The sequence below is a fragment of the Carassius gibelio genome, chromosome B5 (genome assembly GCF_023724105.1).
Source record: "Carassius gibelio isolate Cgi1373 ecotype wild population from Czech Republic chromosome B5, carGib1.2-hapl.c, whole genome shotgun sequence".
In the NCBI taxonomy this organism is placed as follows: domain Eukaryota; kingdom Metazoa; phylum Chordata; class Actinopteri; order Cypriniformes; family Cyprinidae; genus Carassius; species Carassius gibelio.
The window spans coordinates 40,403,774-40,429,986 of NC_068400.1; the positions used below are offsets into that span (position 1 = coordinate 40,403,774).

General features: G+C 38.6%; 1 protein-coding gene across 1 annotated transcript in view; it reads right to left on the minus strand.

Moving 5' to 3' along the window:
- LOC127957851 (protein FAM222A-like) overlaps positions 1–22,078 on the minus strand; it is an 82,662-nt gene extending 60,584 nt beyond the window's left edge. Inside the window, exon 1 of the mRNA XM_052556552.1 lies at positions 22,059–22,078. The gene's annotated coding sequence lies outside the window, so the exon portion shown is untranslated. The remainder of the gene's footprint in view (positions 1–22,058) is intronic.
- Between the last annotated feature and the right edge of the window lie 4,135 nt (positions 22,079–26,213).

Here is a 26,213-nt window from a genome sequence, read left to right on the forward strand (position 1 = left end):
GGCACAGAAGTAAAGGTCAAAGAGAGATGTATGTTTTCCATACAACTCAGCAGCACAAGTGCTCTTAATTGTGGTGTTTTGTGAGCAATTGTTTATTTTGGAAAAAAATTGACTACAAGTTATATTGGCGGCGTATAAGGGCTGTTGTCAATAGTAACGACTCATTTAAAAATGATCCAAGATATCAATTTTAATTTCAATTCCTGTGTTGAATCATAAAACCAAAAAAGCATGTTGCAGAATAGTTTTGAAATGCATGGACATATAAATAAAATGAAGTAACACTGAATTCAATTCAACTAACTAATTTAACAACAAAACGTTTTGCAGGTTTACAGGCCTTGCTGACAGACAGAAAGTCAGACAGACAGAGACAGATAAATAGACCAATTCATTTTAAACTTCAAATCTACAACACTGATTTGCCCCGCCCACAACAAAATCTGATTGGTCCAGTAATGAAAATAGCTGGGCATTAAACACATTACAATTGGGAGTAATTGTTGCATGTTGTGTAAACACTTTGCCTTCAGAGAGAATAGAAAAAAGACATGTCGTAAGAACCAGGTTTAACACTGTGCCCTTACCAGACCTCAACAAGATGCGAACTGTAGACTAAATATCAAATATGTTCTAATGGGCTATTATTGTGCCACGTAGCATTTTTTTTTCTTTCAGTGTGGACAGACAAATTACGTGTCACTGCAAACTTTGCACCTGGATAGGACACGGTGTGAGGCACCATTGTACTCTTAATCTTTCACTATTTAAATAATGCCAGTGTCACTTTATAATCTTTTAACGTATAATTTTATCTTAATAACACCCTTTCACGAGAGAGGGAGAGTGTGTTATACAGAGCTCTGGTTAGGTATGAGTGAAATTTTACAATAGGTAAAGTTTGCATTTGAGATAGAAAATGGAGATAGGGTGTTTTATTGGGACAATGACCATGTGTTCCCTGATAGTCTAACCGAAGAGCAGTCAAGTGGAGGATTTTGGCTTTGTGTAGGTGTTAAACCTTTGGGTGTGAAGGCCCACACTGGCTCCGGCAGGTCTGCTTACCTGAAGAATATGTTACAAGTCATTTACTCCCCTGGCTTTCCATTGCAGAACAAAGGGACAGGTGTGATCCAGGTAAGATAAAAAAGGGTTACTGATGAGATAAGACCATCCTGTGAGGAAAGGTGAATTCAGCCTGGATGACCTGTGAATGCAAAGGGATATTCTGCCACTTGGGCTGAAAATAAAGAAGTTAAAATGTTTCTATTTTTAAAATGTGAAACAACTTCAAGGAACCGCACGGCCAGAGAACCGAACAAAAGATCACGACACCGAGTGCTGTGTCCTCCCACAGAAAAGACTCTTTAGTGTCTGCGTTTTGACAGAAGCCACCAGTGAATTGCCAGTTTTCTCTGTAATCAACAGCTGATTTGGACAGTGCTGCCAGGAACAGGCCTTTTAGGCTTTTTTTCACCACGCAGTGTGTCAGCATCACGCTTGGCTTTTTTAAAGGCCTCTTAAGAGAGGACGGAGCATTAGTGTGCCTGACAACATGAGAGATCTCTGTGTCTAACAGCAATCGTGGGGTAGTTAGGGTGGAAGGGTTATTCTTATTAAAGACGAATAAGGTCTACATTGGGGTGTTGAAATTAATCATTGCATTGATGCATCGCGATGAGGAAATCGATGCAGTAATAGGCCAAAATCAAATATAACCTTCTGATGTCACGTGAAAATCTGAGCTTAACTTTTTTCCACACATGGCACGTGTGCAGCCTAGAAGCAATCACTGCTCACTGCTGCGATTAAGTGCACTTGCATCTACTTTTATGATCCGAAATTGATGTGAACGATCAGCTCTGTTTTCAGAACAGGTAAAAAAAAATCTGATATGCTGAAATAGATCTGTGCATTAGTGTGAATGCAGTCTATTAAAGCTGCTACTGTCTATGATCTCATCAGTAATAATCAAATGCCAAAAAACAACAACAACAAGACATAACTATGATTATGATGATCTGTAAACCTTGGAATAAAAAGTGTTCTTTGTTTATCTCTTGTAGTTGTATTTTCCCCCTTTATCTCTTTATATTTGCTTGTATGTTTTAAAAGATACATTTACTTTTAATTCTTAATAATTAATCAATTATATATTAATGAATTAATATAATATTAATAATGAATAATTAACATAATTATTCTTAAAAATAGCCTGCTTATATCATTTCATAAAAAGGCACTGAATAAGTTTGATATAATCGGGATGCATCGTGATATCATCTTGAATTGAATCATGAAAAAGCTTGAAAAGGCTGGGGAAGGCTGGCCACAGGGACTTGGGGAAAAATGGCACTCAATTAGACACAACTGCCACTGCACAAAGAAATATAATCTGTTATGTCTGTTCACAAAGGGAATATTATGGCGTTATTTTAGAAATAAATGTCGAGAGGGCATTACTGTAGCGCGAAAGCACATTAATGCGCGAGCATGCTTGCTTGCGGATTTCTTTTGCTCTAGCACAAAATAAGACGCGCGCTGGTTGAATATACGCTGCTCTCGGCCGAGGAGAGTGCGTGCACTTAAAACGTGTTTCTCTCTTATCGTTTAAACTGTGTCCTGTGCACGCTCAAATCTCTCTGTGCTCATGCTCTATAGACATTATTTTCGCACCTGAATTAAACGTTGTCAAAGGTTATCATTATGCACTTTTAAAAAGTAGTTTCAAAACCAATATTTTTTTATTGTTGTATTTGTGTTTGAACATAAAATGGTTATAGTGGCTACTTTGTTTTACTATATCTCTTGTATTTTTATATTCTCTTTGCACATATGCATCTCTTTGTACTTAACACTTTTTTAAAAGGTACTATAAATAAAGCTTTAACCAATCAGACCTCCACAACTGACCTATGAAAATACATCATGAAATATTATTGGCTGAGTGAACTGAACCTGGAATTCTTTTGACAATCAAAGATGGATCTTTAATTTCTTTCCATCTTAATAAAATTTAGCAATGTTAATGAAATAGAAATGGCCAGGAATTGTGTGCTTGGATGATTTCTACATAACCTCTGTCCAACTGGCCGGTCTCTGAGCAATTTATCTAAAAACAACATATTATAGCCTACGGCCCTGGAGACTTTATATAAAACATCAATGTTATGTTATAATGTCAGAAAGATACCTCAACTGAATTTAAAATCATAGCAACAAATCCTCAGTTGGTATGATGGCAATAATAAATAACAACTCCTCAAATCAACAACAAATGTAAAAATAAATGTAAATGATGCAAGATATAACAATAAATGCTCTAATAGCAGTTCGGTTTAATTTTTATTATTTTAATTCAGTGTTTTTTTTTTTCAGGTCGCCCCGTGGTTTTTTATTTATTTTTATTTTTTTATGAAAATGCACTTATTATTAGCTATACATTCAATGGCACTTCAATGACTACAATGACATGATATATAATGTAATTGCATTGTATGCAAATGGTTTAAAACCATAGAAAATAATGTAGTAATGTTATGGCAACTATGGAAATTTTATGGAAAGTGTAATATTTGGTATCCAAATCTTAAGTATAGGTTTAGGGAATAGTGCAATTGACCTATAACTAAATATTTCTGTCTTAAATCAGAAGAATCTATATATATATCAATCCAAGTACACAATATATATAGGCCTAGTGACCACATTAATTTTAAGAATCATGTTTTTTTGTTTGTGTAGATAAATTGTTCAGAAGGGTTTACAGATTAAAATAATCCAAACACTTGATTAATCTGATTAGATACTTTTGATTTGGTTTAATTCAGGTGCGAAAATAATTAATACCTATTGCGCATGAGCCCAGAGAGATTTGAGTGTGCACAGGCCACAGTTTGAGCAAGAGGAGAGACACGTTTTAACCATAGACAGTATAAGATATGGACACAGCGACTCCATTGGAACTCAACTGAGACAATTGAAGCCCATTTTTAGCCTTTTTTAGCACTTCTGTTTCTGATGCGCAGACTCAAACGAAGCTTGACGACGTCAGCAACCTGTCTGACAGATGTAAATCTTCTAGTAGCTGTGCGTGCAAACTGCCATCGTTAATGTTGCAGAGACGTCGAGCTTGAGCGGGGAGGTCTTTGGCGTGAGTGAGCAGGAGTAAGTATTCTGATTAATTATTTTGTATAGTATTTTAAAATGTAACGCCAGTACGCCATATTAAGTTAATTGCCTGCGAGCTTCTCCTCTTGTCTGTACGGTAATGCGACAGAGAGTCGAGTGGTTATGACGCAATCGTTAGCCTATTTTTTACAAAAACTGGTTCTACGGGGCCATAATGTAACATAGAAGGTAATGGAGCCCTTTATACATTGTCGTGTATCTTTAGAAATAAATAATGGACAAACAGAGTCTTTAAATGCCTCAGATGTAAAGTTATTCACTGTCAAAGTGACGGCAAAATGAATGGGAGTCAATGGGAATGCTAACGCAAGTGAAGTTCTGCTACAAGACACAGCCGACTTCAACTTCCGGTCGACTTCCTTGCCGCCTGGTTTTAACTCCCTCTGGGCCAGAGCAGCGTATACCTGAGTGCGCTTTGTGCGAGACCAACGGAAATCTGCGTGCAAGTTGAGAGATTTGCGCTCGCGCATTGTATTAATGCATTAATGTGCTTTCGCGCTACAATAATGTCCTCCTAACATGTGTCAGTAAAATAACGCCATATATGAATAGACAATGTCGTAAATTAAGATCTGCTCTCATGTTGCGCCGTATTTCATTTTAGGTGTTTTACAGTGCATTTCAACTAATCACACTCAGTTCTGACGAGTTTAAGAATGCAGTGACTAAACAGAAGCGTTCAGATGAGTCCTCGCTCATCAGTTTTGTTGGGCGCGTGCACGTTCGCTGACTGAATTACGCACTCTTGCAAATTCCCTCGTCATAAACAACAAAGTGGAGATGTATAAGTGAGAGATTAATTTCACAGTTTATACAGTGATGATAACTTTAGGTTTTTTTTTTGTGAGAGTGCTTAAACTTGCGGTAGATCATTGTTAGTTATAATGTCACTCTCTAAAGCCTATAATTTATTCACTGTTTGAATAATCGTGGATAGGAAACACTATATAATTATACATTTCTAAATTGTAATCTCGTTAAATACAAATCCCATTAAAATATTGTATTTAACCTACATGACACCCATATCTGGTTCCTGCCTAAAAAGACGTGTTTATGATGTTTACTACCTTTAATTTAGCCTTACCCTGGAGTTGGTTCACCCTCCGCCTATATATATATATATATATATATATATATATATATATATATATATATATATATATATATATATATATATATATATATATATTGATCGTTTTTAGATATGTAAGCCAAACTTGAAAGTATAGTCCAGCCATAAATGAAAATCCTGTCATCATTTACTCACCCTCATGTCATTTTAAACCTGTATGACTTTCTCTCTTCTGTGGAACATAAGAGAGGTTATTTTGAAGGATGTCAGTGAACAAGCTGTTATGGTTCCCATTGATTTCCGTTCCATTGTATAGACAAAAACAAAAATACAGTGGAAGTCAGTGGGATTGGAAACTTCTTACCAGCATCCTTCAGAATACATTATTTTGTGTTCCAGAGAAAAAAAAGAAAGTCTGTTTCCCACGAACTTTCATTACATGGTCAAAAAATACAATGGAAGTCAATGGAACCAAAACAGTTTGTAAGAGTCTTCCTAGTTAAACTGATTAACTAAACCAGTGGTTGCTTTATTAGGGCATCTTTCTGAACTGGTTCGTTGGCAGATGCCACTTGATTTGATATTTTAATAACTAAAACAACAAAATTCATACATATTCATGGCTTAAGTATGTCAATGGTCTTTGGGGAAACTACACGTATGGCTATTTTGACCAACATCAAGCATTTAATCGTAATCGCCATTATGGTCCACGATCAGGTGTTTTTATGAGTGCAGTTCATCATTATTGTCCCTCGCTGAGGTCAGATAAAGGAAGCCTGATCATGTATGATTTTGGAGAACATTCTGCTCTGACCAATTTCACACCTCCTTTCTCACCTGATACAGAACCATTAATTCTGACAGGTCCTCTTTGCCATCTGGGATTTTAAGTGCCCTTTCCTGCTCTCTTCCTCTGGCTCTCTCTCTCTCTCTCTCAGATCATCATCATCTCCCAGTCTTTAAAAGATGATAGGTGCAGGCTGAGACGGATACGATAGCAAAGGTGCCAAGTCCAAATGAGGATTGTTCTTGTTTTTCCTTTAGTATCCCCTTCTGCTCCACTTGCAATGGGCAACCGATCAGTCAAGAATACATTTTATTCAGGTTCCCATAATCAGACCCCTGCATCATCGCAGCAGGATTTCTGAACTTTTGTGCGGTTTGAAGTTCAACTAATTCACAGTTTAGCTCTGAGACTAAAATGAGATATTCATATGGTCATTGCATGCTTTAAAATGACCAATTGTGTGCCTGATTAGGGTCAAATGGCACTTTTATTAACGCCATTCATGAAACATCTTTCAGCAGAGCTTAAAAAAGGCAGCACCTGGGACCTCATGACCTCAAAAATTATGCTTTATTAGAAGGCTTTTCTCAGAAAAGGCTTGCACCTAAATAAAACAAGAAATGTCACAGTCTCTGCGCTTTCAGCATGAAACACTTGGTCTGAAATATGTGCATTATTAACTACCTGCCCCAGATTGCCTCTGGGAATGGGGTTTATGGAGAAGAACAGGATTAGACGACTAGAAACACAACAGAAAGAGAGAAAGAAGGAACATGCAATCAGCACTTGAGGGGGAGCCCAGCTGAAGGAAGTGCTGTGCAATTAGTAAAGTTACAGGATGGAGAGCTGTACAATTAAATAGTCCATATACCGTTCCAGGGACATAATTGATTCACAAAGTGGTTTTTATTGCTAGTCAGCTCCTGCTATGCCATAAAAAGTGCAAGCTGAAAGAAGCTTTTAGATAAATAAGCTCCAGGTGCTCATTTCCATGCTTGCTCTTCCTGCTGGCCCCCCCTTTCCTGCAGTTCACTGTGTCACTGGATGTTGGAGGGGTGTCTCTTCACACCGCTTATGCCCGTTAATATGCTTGCTTCTCTCTTCTGCTCCCTGTCTCATGCCTTCCATTCCTCTCAATGCAATTTTGATGTGTGCCACTCCAGTTGCCCTCATAGCTCCCACTTTCCTACTCACGGTGTACACGTTTTAACCATTTTACCAATTTTTCTGTCGCAGCTGCAGAGCAGCTCTGTATTCGATATTCACATGCCAAGAATGCCAACGTGGGGCATTTGCATATGTACGGTGTGGAGTCAATATAAAAAGAAATAAAATTTAAATACAAATTTGCCAGGAAAGGGATTTTGCCATTTTCAATGTACAAAGCGATATCGACATAATGCAATAGAGTTAACTTACATAACCTCAGTTTGTTTTGAAAAATGTTGAGAATTAAATTAAACCATGGCTTGTTATTCTAGAAGCAAGCTGTTGCCTTTGAGTGGAAGTGGTTTTAATAATATCACACCATGTGCATTCATTTAGACCAGAGGAAAAATGATTCTCAGACTGAGCCTGGTTTCTCCCAAGGGCTTTTTTCTAAATTTCTGTCACCAACTGAGTTTGGCTTCCTTGCCAGTGTCGCCTTTCACTTGCTTAGATGGGGTCTAAAAGACACCTATATTCAGAAATGGCACTGGGTGAGAACAAAATCTGAACTCAAATGAATAACGACACTATTATCTTTTGCTTTATAGCTGAAATAAAATTAGTTCATGATGAACTTTGCAACATTGAAGCTGTTATTGAACAGAACTGAATCAACACTGAAATGTCTTGAGCTGAATAATGACCCCATTGTCTTGCTACAGCTGCTTATATATATATATAAATATAAATTTTTTAATGCGACAGTTCTGTTAATTTTCCATTTAATACTGCAAAGCTGCTTTGTAACAATGTCTATTGTATAAAGTGCTGTGGAAAAGTGACTTGACTAAATTTATAATCAACAAAAATTACAAAAAAATATATAAGTAGAATAGAATAAAAGATAAAAATTATAACAAATATCTAAATCCTATATGTTTAATTCAACAAAGATCAAATTAAACCAACTGCACAGACTGCATGTGCTTGTTTGAATGAAAAGGTTTCTGATCACATTGCAAAGCTTCATAGCTGGAGAAAGAATTTTTTTTTGAATTAGAATGAAAAAATAACAACTTTCTACACTCGTCCACATCCATGATGCCCACAATTAGCAAATCTCCCTGATGCAACATCTGCTCATTTCTGACCCCTGAAAATCTCCTTGTATAACGCATCCCAAAAGATCCTCTGTGCCTGAACCTGGCTCTATCTTTCTCTTTATCTAACTCATCTATCTTTCCCCTCTGCTTTCCTAAAGGTTGGCTGCCTATCCATCTGTCAGTCAGTCATTGTGTGCAAATCCCAATCTTTTGCTGTATTACTGTGTTTAAACACCATTTGTTTCACAGCTGGCACGAGAAGCATCCAGCTCCCCTCCTTGTGAAGCACCGCTGCTGCTAATCGTCCTTCCACCCACATCCCTGCACTTCCTCTGTCTCTCTTAATATCTCAGACCACGAGTCAGACCCCCGTCTCCCTCTCCTTCCCTTTTCTCGAGGAGGCGTTTAGGTGTTGCAGGCTGTTTAGCACCTGGAAATCAGTTTGTCTGGAGTCACGTCTCTCTCAATACAGCTATTGTCATTCACTAATGCTGGGCTGGGTCAAGATATCCTTCCTCCAACATGCTTTAATTGGGTTCTTGCTGAGAACTCACACAAGCACACACACACACACACACACACACACCTCTGAACGAAGGTGAGGAATGTCATTGTCATCATGCGACTGCAATTGGACAGGATCCGCAGCCAAAAACAGCACTTCCTCTCTGGCTGCCTCTAAACGGCTGGGTGTGGGGAATCGTTGTGCAGCCAGGCTATAATGTCAGACACTTTGAAATTCTCGCAATGTACAATCATGTGTCATTTTAATCTGCAGTGGCTCTCATCAGCGACAGTTCCCCGCCGAGAACAGGCTCAGCTGATTAGCAGCGAATCACTCGCCGTCCGAGACTCGGCTTGCTCTGACGACAAGACCAATGTAAGGCTCGCAGGATGTCAAGTCTTTTCTGTTTCCATCACGAATCCTCTGAGAATTCCTACTGAGAAAAGAGCCAGAACTCTGCAGTCACATCAGATAAAATGAGATTACCTTTGGGTGACTTTATGCAGCGTTTTAATCTCTCCATTTTTTTAAGACCATGCAATCAACTGCCAAAGCAATTCCACCACTCTATTTCCCTTCTCTCTGGAGGCTCTGACAGACGTAAGACCGTCTGGGCCTGTCTTTTACCCGATGCTAAAGGTTTTACCCTTCGCAGTTTGCAACTCTGATCCCACTGCCAATGGTGGCAATTCGTTTCCCAGGCAACACTCTTCCCTCCTGGCTAGTGCTATGCTAATTCAGCAGAGGGCAAAAAGTTAAGAGAACCAATCCATTCACATCACACATGTCTCGGAGGGAACTCTTTAATAACACTAAAGCTCAGTTTCACAACCCAGTGAGGATCTTATTCCTTCCAAGGCAGCATCCTGACTGAAATGTGCCCTCAGAAGTGACCGATCTGGAACATCCTACTCTGTACATCATACAAACAGCATCTGTCATGAAAATCTCATGAAAGTTTTGTCAGTGGGGATTTTTGTAACACTATACAGGGACCAATAATCAATAATCTACATCCCTAATCCTGACCAATACCTTAATTAAACAACTATTATTAAGCAGCTAAGTAGGGGTTTATTGAGACAAAAGTTGTAGTTCATGTTTTGTTAATAGCGAGAATTTGATTGTTAAAATAAAGTGTGAAAATAAAGGTTAAACTAAATAAACAGGAAACTAATAAAGTAAGACAGTAACTCTATATTAAGCACCAAACTGTGTACTCTCTTCTGTGTTAGCTGCAACACAAGCATCTGTTTTCTATGTGTATTTACACTGCGATCTGAAAGAAAACAGCGCATCCTTGTGGCACGGCAGACAGAGAAAAGCATAAGCTGCTTGGATTCAGCTTATATTCTCCAAAATGGCACTATAGTGATGTGAAGAGACACAGAGTAGACAAATTGTTGAATAAAGTCATTGTTTTTGTTTTATTCATGTACAAAATTCATGTCTCATCAATTTATAACATTACGATTTAACCGTTGATGGCAGATTGATCATTCTGATGATGCTTTTCTTACTTTTCTGGACCTTGACAGTGTATTTAACTTGAGGGCAATTGTAGTGTAGGTATAGGGCCCAAACATTACCCCAAGGCCAGGGCCCCCCGCCCCTCTGCTCTTGAGCCCCACCATCATTATCTGACAGGATTGAAACATATACTTTGTTTTGTTTATTTTATATTTTGAAACATTTAGCTGGGTACTATATAAAAAAATTTATTGGTAAAAAAAAAAATTCCCGTCCCCTGCCTTGTGCAGTGTTGCTTCTTATAATCAAAATGCAGTCTTGATCTTGATATTTTTTATTTATCTTGTTTTAGGATTTTAGATATTTGACTGAAATAAGTAATTTTTGCAATGAAACATTTCTCTAATGTTGTCCACCTTCTTGAATGACTTTTCCTTCACAAGCATTTGTCATATCACATGATGCTGCATTAGAATTTGTTCTAAAGTATTTCTGAAGGATGCATAATTATACAGGAACCTCAAGAATGCTGTCTAGGTAGACAGTTGACTAGTCTGTCCCTCTCGTTCTCTCTCTTCCAGTTCCCTGTTTTGCAAACTTAGACAAAGCAGACAGTTTAATCCTGACCTACAATATACCTTATAGCATGTGCACCACATTCCAGAGTGTGAGAGCATGACAAAGGCTCGGTCTTTAAGAAAGAAAACAACAACATCAAAACAAAATATAGACGTTCCATCCCTCAAAAGGAAAAGCGTGGTACTATACTAAAATAATTGGATTTGGAGTCTCTCTCTCTCTCTCTCAGGCGTGGAGTGCCCATGTCCTTAATAGGTAGTACCCGAACAGATGGAACACAAATTGCTCTTTCCCTGCACCTCTGGGTTCAAGGCAATTTTATCCCGTGTGCCTGTGAAGTTCTCAGATTGCCTTCCTGGCCTTTGAGCTGTGTGTGCTTCAAAGGGCTCCCTCTCTCGCACACACACACACACACACACACACACTTAGACGTGCACACAGACAGCATGTCATCTGGACATAAGTGTTTGTGCATTCATCAAATGTATAAACCGAAAGAAAGCTTAGGTTGGCAGGTCACCGTGACTAAATGGTTTATAGCCAATAAAATGTATCAAATTTTTGTTATTATTTTAACATTTCTTTGGCCTATACTGCAAATGATCACATCAGTCAGCTCAAATGCATGCATTTTCATGCTGAAATAATAAAAAATAGTTATAATTACAATTACATAATTATTATTATATAAATATTATAATGTACAATATTACTATTAAATATTAATAAATATTATATCATTTTAAAAAAGTTCAAATAATGTCTATATTAAATTAATGAGCTAAACAATTTTTTTTTAGACATTTACAATACATTATGTATGAGATATGGTATAATAGTAAAATTATGTGGTCTACAGTGCTCATGTGGTTTCAAATCTTGACATTTTCTCACCCTGTATTCATAAAAATTCTGTAAAACACATTTGTCCATCACCCTTTTTGCTCAAATATAATAAGGATTTAGACTCAGCGATGGAGCCTTTTGCGGGAAAATCCATAAAGGCGATTAAAAAAAAGCCCCCAGTCCCATTGTTTACTGGCCCATTAACAAACAAACATCAAGCCCCATCTCACTAAAAACTGCTGACGGAAAAGGCCACGATTAATCACCATGGCAACCAGCCTCTTGATTACAAACTGCTTGATGGGGCTTTGGGATGCAAGGGGACCAGCGGAGAACGGGAGGGAAAAAATAGGGGGAGGAAGTGAATTTAAAGAGCATTGTGTTAAATTAGAGGCCTTTATGAGCAGTAGCGACTAACCGGCCGCCTGATCTGCATACCAAGTGAAGGGTTAACCACGTCCCTGAGGTAATTATGAACAATCAGGGCTCCAGTTAGCAATTAGTGAATTAACTGTAATGAGTCTGTGGTTGCCATAACAACAATGGTTTTTAAATGACACTTGTCAAACTGAAGAACACTTGAACGTTGTGGAGATGAGGCCTTTCTATTAGAAAGGGAGGGGGTGTTCATTTAGTCGAGGTCCATTGAATTATCTGAGAGACGATGAGCATTATTTGTTTGTCTGAATAAATGTAAAACACACCAACAAAACAATGTAATTAACCTGTGAAATCAGATCGAGAAGAGTGCACCTTAGAAAACTTTGGCTTGAAGCGCTTGTGTGTGTTTCAGTGCATTTCTGGTGCTCCATTCACAGGCAGGTGAGGGGAGCGTAATAAATGCGGGCAAACAGGGTTCAGTGATGTTTTGTGTGGGTTGGAACTATTATTTTATAGAGCAGAGACGGAGAGCGAAAATTCGGAGAGGTGTAAAATGGATAAATAGCTCTCTCTCTCTCGACTAAATGGAGGCTGAAACAAGATTTGTGAAAAATATGGATATATGTATGGATAGAGTGTGGAACAGTATAAACGACTGACGGATGGAGACGGTGTGCGCGAACGTGTGCCGTCATGCTTTCTCAGTCTGTGTCAAACTGAGATGCTCCAGGTTTCTGACAGACAGTGTGGAGGAAGAGCACCTTAAACTGCCTTTAAACAACACTCAGAGTTTAGCGCTTTGTCTTCTTCAGCCCTTTCGCACACATTCAGCCTTTTTAATGAGAAAACTGTCTGAAATACGGGACGCAGACAGTCTCCTGACGCAAGCGGGACTGTCACGCAGACGACCGTGATGGAAAAGCTCCCACAGCAGCACTAAGTTGTAGAAAGTTACTAAACAACCAAATTGCTCACAGTTAAACTATTGCCAAGGCTAATGATGAAGGTGCATCTTTGCATAATGATCGCATATATTAAAATAAATTTTTTTTAAAGGGGTACTATTATGCTCTTTTACAAAGTCTCGATTTTGTTTTGGGGGTGTACTAGAATAGGCTCTCATATGAGGTTGTTCCAAAAACACATTATTTTTCAGATATTTTACATTATTACTAGAGTTGTTCCGATTCCGATACTAGTATCGGAAATATCTCCGATACCACAACAAATTCTGGCATCGGCATCGGCGAGTACATGAACCCATATACCGATCCGATACCATTTTCTTAAAAAAGACCTAGTTATGACCGCAAGCTTTGCCTAACCGCTGCACGGTTCTTCTTCGCTGCTCAAAATGCATTGAAAACACAGGAAGTTGTGCTGTGTTGCCACAAGCAACCCCTGTTTAGAGCAGCGAAGAAGAAATGAAAACGCGTTAGCAGCCCTTATCTATATATGACTGGATCACTCATCACATTCTAAACTGCCAAAAGACAGTGAAGCCGCTACTATATTATAGATCAGTGGTTAGCAGTATGTCTCTGTAGTACCGGTAGTTACAGACTCTCGAGTATATTCAGTACCGGCAGCTGCGTTCAGTCGCTTCCGTGTAAGTCAAAGCGCAGGGCTCCAGACAGTAGCCGAATATATACTAGTGTCTGTGAATATTAAACTGCAAAATACTATTTAAATATTACTCCCGCAAAATCTACATCTCTGTGGGTGACTGGCACAGATGCGCGAGAGCTCGCTGTTTTGTAGTCTCTGCTGTGTGTCATGAGGACACGAACGCATAAACCGTCACTTCATGAGAATTTACCGTTTCATTTGAGAATACTGTCATATCATAAACACAGACACTCAAAGATCTTCATGGCAGCCCATTAAAATAAATGTTTGGTTTACATGAGTAAATTGACAATATATAAAGCTACTGTTGTAGCCTACAGTAATAATAATACGTCTCTATAATAATAATAATTATGCCTAGATGGTTGCTTGTTTTTTACTTGTTTTGTTGTAAAGAGATTATCTGATTAATAGATCTTTTTTGTTGCAGTTTTTTTATACAGTTATATTGTAAAACTTAAATACCTTTTTTAGTTTGCGGTGTTAGATTTTTGGCTGCATTTGAAGTTCTTCTTTGCATAAGAAAATAAATAATACTGTCAAATTCATGTTAGATAATAAAAATACTGTAATAAATACAGTAGTTCACCATGTATTTGTTCATGTTTTATTGAGGGATCTGTCTGAAGCACACCATAAAAAAATTCTAGCAATTTACACAGGGCTAGTAGTATATACAGCTGTATATACAGATATACACCCAGGTATCGGATCAGTACTCGGTATCGGCCGATACCCTGAGCCCAGGTATCGGAATCGGTATCGGGAAGAGAAAAAGGGTATCGGAACATCTCTAATTATTACAACACCTCTCTCCCCAATTTGACATGAAAGGCTTGAATAGTTTCTGTATCAAATGAAGGCCCGCCTCCTGGAATACGAGATGTGCTGTGATTGGTTAGCTGGGCCAGTCTGTGCTGTGATTGGTTTATTTTAAATAAAATATCTCCTTTTGAATTGGACTTTGAGCTTTGTAACTTTGCAGATCTTTTTTTATGCTCAAACAGCAACATTACAGACTTACTAAAGTTGAAAATGTGAAAAAGCACAATAGCACCCCTTTAATGGATCTGTATCTCTGTAAATAAGCTGCATCAGAGATATCACAATTTATATACATTGTTTTTTTTGTTTGTAGTATATTCATGCTGCCCATAAGGAATTGCTGTATTTCTCCCATATTATTAAACCCAGCATGTAGATGGTGGTGGTATCGTGTGCCACTCTGTGGGGTTAGCGTAAGATAAATCACCAGTGTTGCTACATTTCTGCTGAGAAGCTTCTCGTACACCACGGGCCGAGCTTGTTACGTACTCTCATATGTGCACACATACACACATTGCCGAAGGGTTTTCAGATGGCTATATGTCATGCGGTTATTTGTGTTTATGCCATTAGTGTTGAAACATCACCGCTGTTCCCTGCAGAAACCACCACAATAGTAAAAACACACAGCACATATACAGAACCTGGCTTATTAGCATCACTGTGAAATTTTACGTGAAAAATCATCAAAACTGCCACTGAAAGAGAGGAAACAAACAGTTCTTACAAAAGGTGTTTACACAGACTTTGACTCAATGAATGATGAAATACAACAATCGCATATCATAACATATCATTCTTTCATTTAATTTTACTTTTATATTAAACTACATACAAAAATTAACACGTAACTTAACAAGCTGTTACATGAAGACTGTCAGCGATTTAAGTCTCACTTTTTTAAGGCATCATGGGTCATATGCTCAAGAATTAGACTGTCTACAGTTGTGTCTTTGATTCACTTAAAAGATCCTGCTCAAAAGTGTCATTAGTTAAAAAATCTTTCTGCACTCTCTGCATTGTGTGTTTTTGATTCGCTAAAAAGAGCCGTCTTAAAAGATTCATTTGTTTGGGAAAGTAACTAAACTTGTTGTACTGCGTGTGTCTGATTCACTTAAAAAGAACCCGATCATAACAGTTATTGTTTGCTCTGTATGTTCTGAAGTGACAAAAAATGAGCCAGTTCATAAGAGTGACTATACTATCAGAGTAGGTCTTGCTGTCTGTTTCACTCTGTAGCAGGAGTGTTGCAGATGCATGTTCATACATCTACATCTACATTTTCATAATTGATCATTTCAATGACCTATATAATATTCAGACAGATTTGGCCTTCTGTCCGCAAATGGCATACACCCCTAGCTCTGTGATTGGCAGGTTTATAAGGACATATTTATGGCTCCATTAAGTGCTTTCATAAATCTGACCTCATGGTCATGCACTCTCAAAACAGAGAGGGGTCACGGACTGAGAGGTGTGGATGGTTAGCATTGTTCCAGAAAATAGCAGATATACTGTCATATTCTTTTTTTTTAATGCTTTATGTCAAGACAGATTTCGTCAGTACCTGTCTATTTGTTACTTTTCCATTTTGTTGCCTAAAGAAAAATTCCAAAATGAAACAAACTGTTGTTTGAAACAGTCTTCTTCCTTAAAGGAGTTCTAGTCTATTCTGGTGGGTAACTGAGATGCTTGTATACAAAACTAAAGACTAAACCTTGTTTTCTTTCTGCAAATCAGTTAAAATGGAGTGCTCATTAGGAACAGTTCAGTGAGCTCTGGGTGGTGAGCCCGAATCATTACATTAAAAACGACTCACACATGAGTCAGTACCCAATAACAGCTTTAATGACTCCTCAACTATATTTGTAAAGGAGCTCACTGTCTCTGACAGAGAATTTAAAAGAACAGTTATGCACATCTTATATGGGAGTTAGGTATAATTCAGTAGCTCTGAAGCACTGGAGCTACAATTCATATTGCACCATTCATATCTATCCCACTTTGCATATTATTCAGGCTACAAACTACCTATTTCGGAAGGTGAGAGTCTAAAGACAAAGCAAAAAGATTGGTATGGAGAAAATGCCTTTGTAATAATAATAGTAATAGTAGTAATAGTAATAATGGTAATCATAATAAATCCAAAACCGAAACAGATATCCTTTAATGACCTGACAATACATACACGTAGAGGAAGCTATGTTAGCTATTATCCATCATCCATAACATGAAAGACAGCAGACAGGGCAAATCTTACATGAAAAATATCAATCAGTCAATGAAAATGCCATTTAAGACAGCTATCCATTATATAGCATCCATTTTCCACAAAATGAAATGCAGGAGAGAAGGGTGAAAAAAAAAAACATTCCAAAAATATTTTTTTTTATGCATTTAAAAGTCTCAAAACAGTCAAATTAATTTAAAAATCCATTTGATATTTCCATTATCCATAACATGAAAGCTGGAAGACAAGTGAAGAAAAAAAATCACCTTTTGTTTCAAATGTTTTTGAAAGTCTCAAAGCAAATAAACAATAAAAGGAAATAAAATAAATGAAATCTACTTATCTACAATATGCATTAGATGGTTTGTTAACTCTCTGTGGGTGGTCCATGGGTGGGCCGTCTGAGTTTGTGTGCAATACCACCCAAAAAACACTAAAAACATAATGCTGTATTCTCATGTCTATATATCCACTCTATATGAGAGATCACATTTTTATGTTAACAACATCAGTTTTTTTTTTCAGGTCTAAAGCAGAAAATCTGAGAGCATCATACAGTAAATAAGAATGTCAGCCGCAACAAGAAATAAACTGATGACCCTCTGATAGTGCTGTGTTTATCACCGAAACATCCACTGACTCAGTGCAAGGTCAAGCCATTTTTGACTGAAGTCAGTATAAATCTCAATATTACACTTAACAAATGCTCCCCTCTCATCAGGGGTGAGAAGAACACATTCAGAACTTGCTGGAAGTCAAGGCCTAGAGGAAGTGAATAACAGATTCTGAAATGATAGTTTTGGGAAGATACTTTAAAGGGGTCATCGGATGCAACGTGCACTATTACAAGCTGTTTGAACTGAAATGTGTGTTTGGCAGAATGTTGACATGACCAGCCTACACTCTTAAATATAAAGGTGCTTCACGATTCCATAGGAGAATCTGTTTTTGTCTAAATGGTTCCATAAAGAACCTTTAACATCTGAAGAACCCTTCTGTTTCACAAAAGGTTATTTGTGGTAAGAAGGTTCTTCAGATTACAAAAGGGTAATAAAGAGACGTTTCTTTAAAGAACCTTTGACTGAATGGTTCTTTGTGGAAACAAAAATGGTTTTTGAATGAATGAACCAAAATAAAAAGTAACAAAAGCACTAAATATACAAAGTACAACCAGAATCCATCTAATTGTTTATACAAAGGAGATACATTTAAGCAAATCTTCTGCTATAAGGTGATCTAACTGCTTCATAGCGACTCAAATCAGTGTATTGTTTTAAACCTCTTAATTTAAATGAACTGTCCAGATGAACCAATTCACTAAAAAAGGAGCCTGTTACAGAAAAAAAGCAATATTTCGACAGCAGCTTTACAAAAATCAACAAACTGCAAAGCTCAATTCTGAAGAGTGTGAAAATATAATATCATCCATAAAAGGGCTGCAATCACTGTGATCATTCCTCCATTGGGACTGAACTGCATTGTGCATCATTGCATTTAGTCGCTACATCAATACTCAATAAAATGCAATAAAATAACCTGTTACTGGAAATGCTTCACTATTTTGAAAGCAAGTGAGCTACTTTCATGCTAAAGTTCCCACTACTTTTGTTTAGTTACTCCCCTTTTCATTGTCTTCAAAATCATTTAATAAGAGAACTGGACATTTCAAAATTAAATATGCCACTCTATGAGGGATTTAAACAAGCACACAGCTGGAAGCACAGAGATGCCAGCTTTTAGGCACAGAGACAGAGAGAGGGGGATTGTGGGAGATTACCTGAGATTACCTGAGGGTAGGGTAAAGCCAAAGCGAGTTAGAAAGACAGTAGATTAAAACCTCTATCCAGGGGACAGCCTGACTTATTTACACATAGATTCAATTCACTCCTGAGCTTCATACAATCTGACAGAACCATCCAAGAAGTCTGACCAAGAGTGTGTGTGCATGTTTGCACGTTCATAGGTTGACCAAGTCAGCAGCGTGTCCGGGGCTCTGAATGAAGCAGTAATTAAAGTGAATTAGATATGTGCTGAACCTATTTTCACAGATACTGGCTGGCAATACTTTTATTATTGGGATGGATCAGACTGGCTTATATGGTTGGGGATTCGAGCCAACGGAGGAGAAAAGAGTGAAGATTTATTCAGAAAGAACCCCCCCCAACCCCCAGAAATCTCAAGGCTCTCAAATGCAGGTAGTGGTGTGGAGAAAATCACTTTCTCTCTTTTTTCCCCTCCTTTATTCCAGAGGGACGGAGATGACAGCAGCAGGAAGAAGTGGAAGTACCAAGGTTCAGTGGAGGAGGAGAACCGGCGTTCACATCAAAGACTCTCGGCTGGAGTGTGTCCACACCTTTCTTTTTTTCTCTTTCTCTCATTTACTCTCAAGCAGACGTGCACACACCTCTCACAGACTCTTATTTGCCAGACAAACGACCGTTTTTAATTTGTGTGACAATACATGTGGATGGCCCCTTATTTGCAAGGGGAAGCCTGGAGCTGCTCCCATTTGAATAAGCACACATGGGTTATCAGGATCAGAAGCCTGTGCGCACAGACAAGCAGAGCGTGACGAGCCGGGCTTGGCCCTCGCCACTGGTGCATGGAACCAGCGCAACACAACACAACAGAGAACAACACAACAGCAGGGTTGTGTGCCCTTCAGAACTGAAGTGAGAATTAATTTGATTTAGTTCACTCACATTTCTGAAACAGAATGATTGATAGATATATAGATAGATAGATAGATAGATAGATAGATAGATAGATAGATAGATAGATAGACAGACAGACAGACAGACAGACAGACAGACAGACAGACAGACAGACAGACAGAAAGACAGACAGACAGATAGACAGACAGACAGACAGACAAAGATACAGAAAGACAGACAGATAGATAGATAGATAGATAGATAGATAGATAGACAGACAGACAGACAGACAGACAGACCGACAGAAAGACAGACAGACAGACAGAAAGACAGACAGAAAGACAGACAGATAGACAGATAGATAGACAGACAGACAGACAGACAGACAGACAAAGAGACAGAAAGACAGATAGATAGATAGATAGATAGATAGATAGATAGATAGATAGATAGATAGATAGATAGATAGATAGATAGACAGACAGACAGACAGACAGAAAGACAGACAGACAGAAAGACAGACAGACAAAGAGACAGAAAGACAGACAGACAGACAGATAGATAGATAGACAGAAAGACAGACAGACAGAAAGACAGACAGACAAAGAGACAGAAAGACAGACAGACAGACAGATAGATAGATAGACAGACAGACAGACAGACAGACAGACAGACAGACAGACAGAAAGACAGACAGACAAAAAGACAAGTCTCCAGACTCTGTGTCTGTGGGGTCTGTGGGGTTCCAGTTCCAGTACACCTCAAATTAAAGACTACACTAGGATGCTGCAGCACTTCCATAAAAGAAAACACATTGGGCTTTTCCACCGTGTCATCCTCATGTCTTATTCCCTCATGAGGTGGGGAGAAAAACCTGAGTGAACAAGTGAGCATTCTCCCAGAAAATATCATTTCCTCCGTCTGTCAGAACAGCTGAAGACACATCTTGTTTGTGCCTTTTTCCCGTGTCAGCTGCGAGGCCCTCTTGGCGACAGCAGCCCGGGGAGAGAGCGAGAGAGAAAGTGGCTCCCCTGGGGGGAGGAGTTGCCTCGGGCCTCAGAAAGCCTATTTACGACAAGCTGTGCTTGTTACTTTCATCAAAATAGAGCACAGAGCTTTTCTTCTCCCCTTGTTTTCTTGTGCTTTTGGCAGGAGGTTGTTATTGTAAAGCACCAGGTTCCATTGTGCTTGACCGAGCAATGAAAGTAAAGGAGGGATGACAGTCATTCTCAAAAAAATGTGACTTTATGACCTACTAAATGCTGAAATGTTAAATACAGTTCTCATCAAGAAGCCAATACTAAGTACACACTAATTTCTTGACATTACTACTACAAATCAAAAAGGACAACTTCACTTTGTTCTTTACTTTATTTCACAACTTCACATGCCTAGACGAGCGATATACAAGGAGTCTGAGCTGTCCTGTTTCTTCATGTTATTCCAGACAGACTGGATGATGATGAGATCAGATCTCTGTGTGAAGCACTGGCTGTTTTCAGACTCCTTAAAAAAAAACATAAATCTCACTGGACTATTACAGTAATGGCAAAACATTACAGTGATAAATGCAGTTAATGGTGAAAATACTAGTGTTCTAATAAATTTGGCCACCACTGTATACTGCAATGATGAATAACCAAGGATAACTAAAAACTGGAACATAAGAAGAGGGAAAATACATTGTCTAGGTTTATAGCAACCCCCACCCCACACCCAACAAATGTAAATGTGCAAAAAAACAAAAGAAAACAATCAATTCTTATTATTTGATAACAAGTTACAAAGGTTTTATATGTGATTTTTAATATCAATAATCCTTTTCATAACTGAAAAGTCATCATATTTTGAGAACGACCGGGAACATTAGGGAGGGAAGGGCTGAAATAGAGGATTACACCTTTTTCTTCCCGGCCAGCCTTTCCTCTCCATACACTCCGTCGCTCTATCTCCACCAGAGGAGAACCTGTAATGTCACAGAGTGTGCGCAACCTTTGATCCTCAGCTGTACTCCATCAAGTTCAATTAGAGCCGCTGCTGTCCCTGGTGGCCCCGTTTGTCATCATCTATTGGCCTGTGCACATTCCACATATTGAAGGAGTGGACAGAAAATCAATAAATAGGATTGAGCTGCTGAGGCCTGTAGGGAGCCCCCCTCTCTCTCTCTTTGTCTCTCGTCTCTCTTTGTCTCTCTCTCTCTCTCTCTCTCTGTTTCTTATGGAGTCTCTGCTAAAGCAGTTTTCAGATCTGCTCCATCATGCCGACCGATTTTCACCCAACTCTACACTCTTCTCAACTTCATCAGTAAGCAAAAAGCTAGTTTTTAAGTTGTTTTCTCACTTAGTTTGATTGCATAAAATGTAACATCGTCTATCTTGTATATTGCATCATTTGTACGTTTGAGTAGGAGCATGCAAATTTGCTAAACTATTTCAATAGCATTTTATTTTCGCCAACAGTTAAGTGTGCATAAAACGTAATTTTTCACCCAGCTTCATCAAACCACTTGAACACCATCCAAACCAACTGATCTCTAGCATTAAATGCACTCAGTTCAACACCATAAGCTCTAGTGTGATTCTCTCAATCTCTCGTTCTTCCTCTCCTTCTGTCGCTCTCGCAGACACTTACACTCACGGTCACCCACTGCGTTTCCACAATGCAACTGCTCAGTTTGACTTCCTCTCTGAAGTGCTTCCTAGAGCGCGACCTTTCACCCTGCACCCCTGCATGACTGCCGGCCCACACTGAGAGAAGTCAAACATGAGACTCAAGGCGTTTTTTTCACCTGAGAAAATAAGAAAATGCTGTTTGATTACAAGTGTAATGGCACAGAAAGACAGCATTTGAGTAAAACATAATAGACATTTTTGGAAATGCACATGAAACGTCATCCTACAATGGTGAATGTTATTAGAAGTTGTGCTTGTTCTTTATTCCGCTTTTTATGGGGATTAAAAATGTGAAACTATGATGAATAAAATAAATAAATACAGGTCTCTAGAGAAACAGGAAATGCTTAAGAAATGGTATTCAAAGGTGACACAATGACGCTTTAAAATCTACCTGAAGAACACTTAACTCTTTTTAAAAGCAGCAAAGGAATAAAAAGGATTTTTTTATTCACCTAAATGCTCTCGTTCTTTCTCTCTCTTTCACACACGTGTCGTACAATCATTTCATCAGTGCAGGTGCACAAAATGCTCCCCCGAGGTCCTCCCGTATTCCCGCTGACAAAACTCTCTCCTCTTTCACCTGGAGGAAAAGTGACGAAGCCTCTCAAGGTCAGCGACTCCTTGACAACCGCTCCATCTGCAAGGTATTATCATTTCATTACCTGCCTGCGTCAAAAGACCCGTCTGTTTTCCCTGAGATTCCATCGCCATAGTAACTATTGATTTATTGTTGTTAGAGGCCAGTCGTTCTTGGATGATTAGCTCTTGATAGCACCATATGACAAACAGCTGCTCTTTGAGCCAGAGAGGTTGTTGTTGCAGAGTTGGTGTATGTGCACATGTGTGTGAACATCCCAGAGGAGCCCACCCTGAAGGCTCACTTTGTCTGTTTTGAACGACAGAGAGCACGTGGCTAACTGGAGCTCTCGGTGGACCTCTGTGGTGCATACAGCCGGGCAGTGCTTTGTCAAGTAGAGTTTGATAACTTCAGTTTTCCTCCAGAAAGCTGCATAAACGGATAAGAAACCCCCTCCACCCTGCCACCCACCCTCCGAGGCAGCAGGATCTATAAAGCCCTCCATCAAAATGAGCTCACCTCCTTTACGAGAGCATTAATCACCGCTCTCTGCTCTTCAAAGCACCTTCACGATGCCAGGGTGCTGTCTTCAGCCCCACGCTGCACGGCCCAGCATGACTCTTTAGCTCTGGAGTGATGAAGATAGAGCGAAAGGACCAAAACTAGTAGTCACATTAGCGAAATTTTGCAAGCAAAAATGTCCATTGTCTATTGTTAGTAGCGTAGTATGAATCACAGCTCACACAGAAGTCACTGTAACTAAGCGGTTTTATGTGGGTCAACACAGCAAATATGGGTGACCAAATTGAACCCATTGCAAAATATGTGGGGAAATTTTTTGCTTTGATTTGAAATTCGAAAATGGTGTGGAATCCAATGGATTTCGCCTATGAAAAAAAAGTAAGCGATTGTTTGTTGACAATAATACTTTTTATAGCATGGACAGGTAAAAAAAAACCAAACAAACAAATAAACATGAAATCCCATCCAATCAGTCGTAGCTCATTTGAAGTCATCTAGTCAAACTTTTGTTAATGCACCTCAGTTTGAAAAATCACATACATTTTTACTTTTATTTTTTATATGATCATTCAGTGTGTGACAGGATGTTACCTTGTGTGTCACTTTACTCAAACTCTGCATATGTCAACAGCAAATGCAGTTTGGGGTTGGTAATTATTAAATTTTTTAGAAACATATTAATACTTACATTCAGATAGGATGCATTTTAATTGATCGAAAGTGACAGTAGTCTTTCACATTGTGATAAATTTCTATTCTATTCTTTAAAAAAAACAGCTAAGTGTACTGCGCTAGACTAACTGAGACTTGTCTGGAATTTACATTTTAATGTACATTTAAATAGTAAACAGTTATTTTAGATTGTAATAATGTTTCAGAATATTACTGTTTTATTGTATTTTTGATCAAATGAATGCAACCTTGGTGAGCACAAGAAACTCAAACTCTGCTTTTACAAACAAAAAATAAAACAATAAGAATTAACGGCAAAAATCATCCATCGCAAGTCTCATGCAAATGTGTAATGTTACCATGAAAACTAATGTAGGCATGCTAGTGAAAGAGACTATAATTTGAACAGAGAAAAAGCACAAAAAAAATCTAATCGTGCCACATTTTGAAAGGTCAAAAAAAAAAAAAAAGGTAATTTTGCAGAAAGTCATTTTTTAAGACAATGTAAGTGCATTTATGATTAAAGTATATATAAATATACATGCATACATATATTGATTTATATTCATATTTCAGTTCATATTTTAAATATTTATTTATAAATGTTATATTAGTTATACAGTATTATATCAGTAACCTATAGAGAATGAAAAACCCTTACTGCACTAGGCATGTATTGTTATCAGTGTCAGAAGGCCAGACTCTACTTTACTTTGTGCTTGTGCATGCTGTGAAGCAAAAACTGACCGAAGCCTGGCAGCTTTAAGAGTTTTCTAAAGCACAACCAGAGTTCCATTAAACTGTGACCAATCATTGCCTCCGCTCACCCTGTCCTGTTAAAGAGCTCCATTCACATAATTTATGGTGCCTACTTTTTCGTTTTTAAAGGGGAGAGAGAGAAAGTGAGAGAGGGACACAGAAAGAGAGCTCTGTGGAAGACCCTAGCGAGTCCCGACGCTGCTACTGACTTGCAGTAAATAAATTAGGCAGGCAAACGAGGCAGGTCACGGGCTGGGAGCACCACCTCACTCAGGCTAATGACAGCCCTGGCTGCAGCCGCACCACCCTGGAGCTAACAGGTGGAACTGCTGATATTAATGACTCCAGGTGGACCTGCCAAGCAGGAGAGGAAACGAGAGAAAGCGAGAGATACAGACAGACAGAATGAGAGAGAGAGAGAGAGGATTAGAAAGCTGAGACCAATCCAAAAGCAATCTCTCATCCTCAGTCCTAAAGCCATTTTACAGATATGCTCATAAGAGAAAAGGCAACAAAGCAGTTATAAATACTCAGACTAGTGGCTTTAGTCCTGTCATACCAAGGCAGAAAGAGGGGTGTAATTTGGGACCGGGGCAGTTCAAATAATCCTGCAGAGGGACATGGGGTGCACAAGGGGTATTTAGCATCAACACATTATAAAAAAAATAATCATTCTGGTATCATTTGAGGTCTGTGTTGTGCATCTATGCTGTAGCTAGTTGCTAAAAAGTACAGTGACATTATGAAATACATAGAGTATTGATAAAATGTATATGTATAGAATGATATATGTAGTATATTGGTAAAGTACAATAGATAGATAGATAGATAGATGGGAGGACGGCAAACAAATGTGATCCCCTCTGCAAAACCTGTGGCAACCTGCTCTTTTCTTTTTAACAGCCCGTCTTCCTTCCTTTCTGTCTTTTTGCAGATGTGAATTGTAATCAGTGACAAGAGAGCAACGCACATCAAACGGCAGGAAACGGCTGGGGTCTGTGCCGCCACCTAATAAAAAGCAAACAAGCAATAAATAAAAGGGAATTTTATAGAGGGGCGTCTGCGGTGGGCTGGTGGAGGGCGGTAAGGGAGGCTGTGGAGACACACACACACACACACACATCAGAGAGCTACAATGATTCTGTGTTTTAATGTAAAGCAAGGAGAAGGCTGGGAAAAGGAATGAAGGAGAGATAGAAAGAGAGGAGTGAGATAAGGTTAGATATGACAGCAGGTAATGAGATCGTTTGATGTGGCAGATGAGGGAGAACTGAACGCCAGCCACGGGCCTCTGGAGAGGAGAGAGGTGAGGGAAGACCAGGGCTTTGGTTACAGATCAAACACACACACACACACACACACAGTGATATGGTATTGTGTGACCCCACACAGCCATTCAATATGTAACAGATGTTTAATCAGAACTTAATGTCCACATTAAATTAAAATTAAAATCTATTGTTTTGGTCTTACTGCAACATTTAGTTGATTAAATATTTAGAAAATTTAGAACTATTATTATTATTCATTATTTTAATCTCATTGATATATTATTGTTGTTTTTATTACCATTTTGAACCC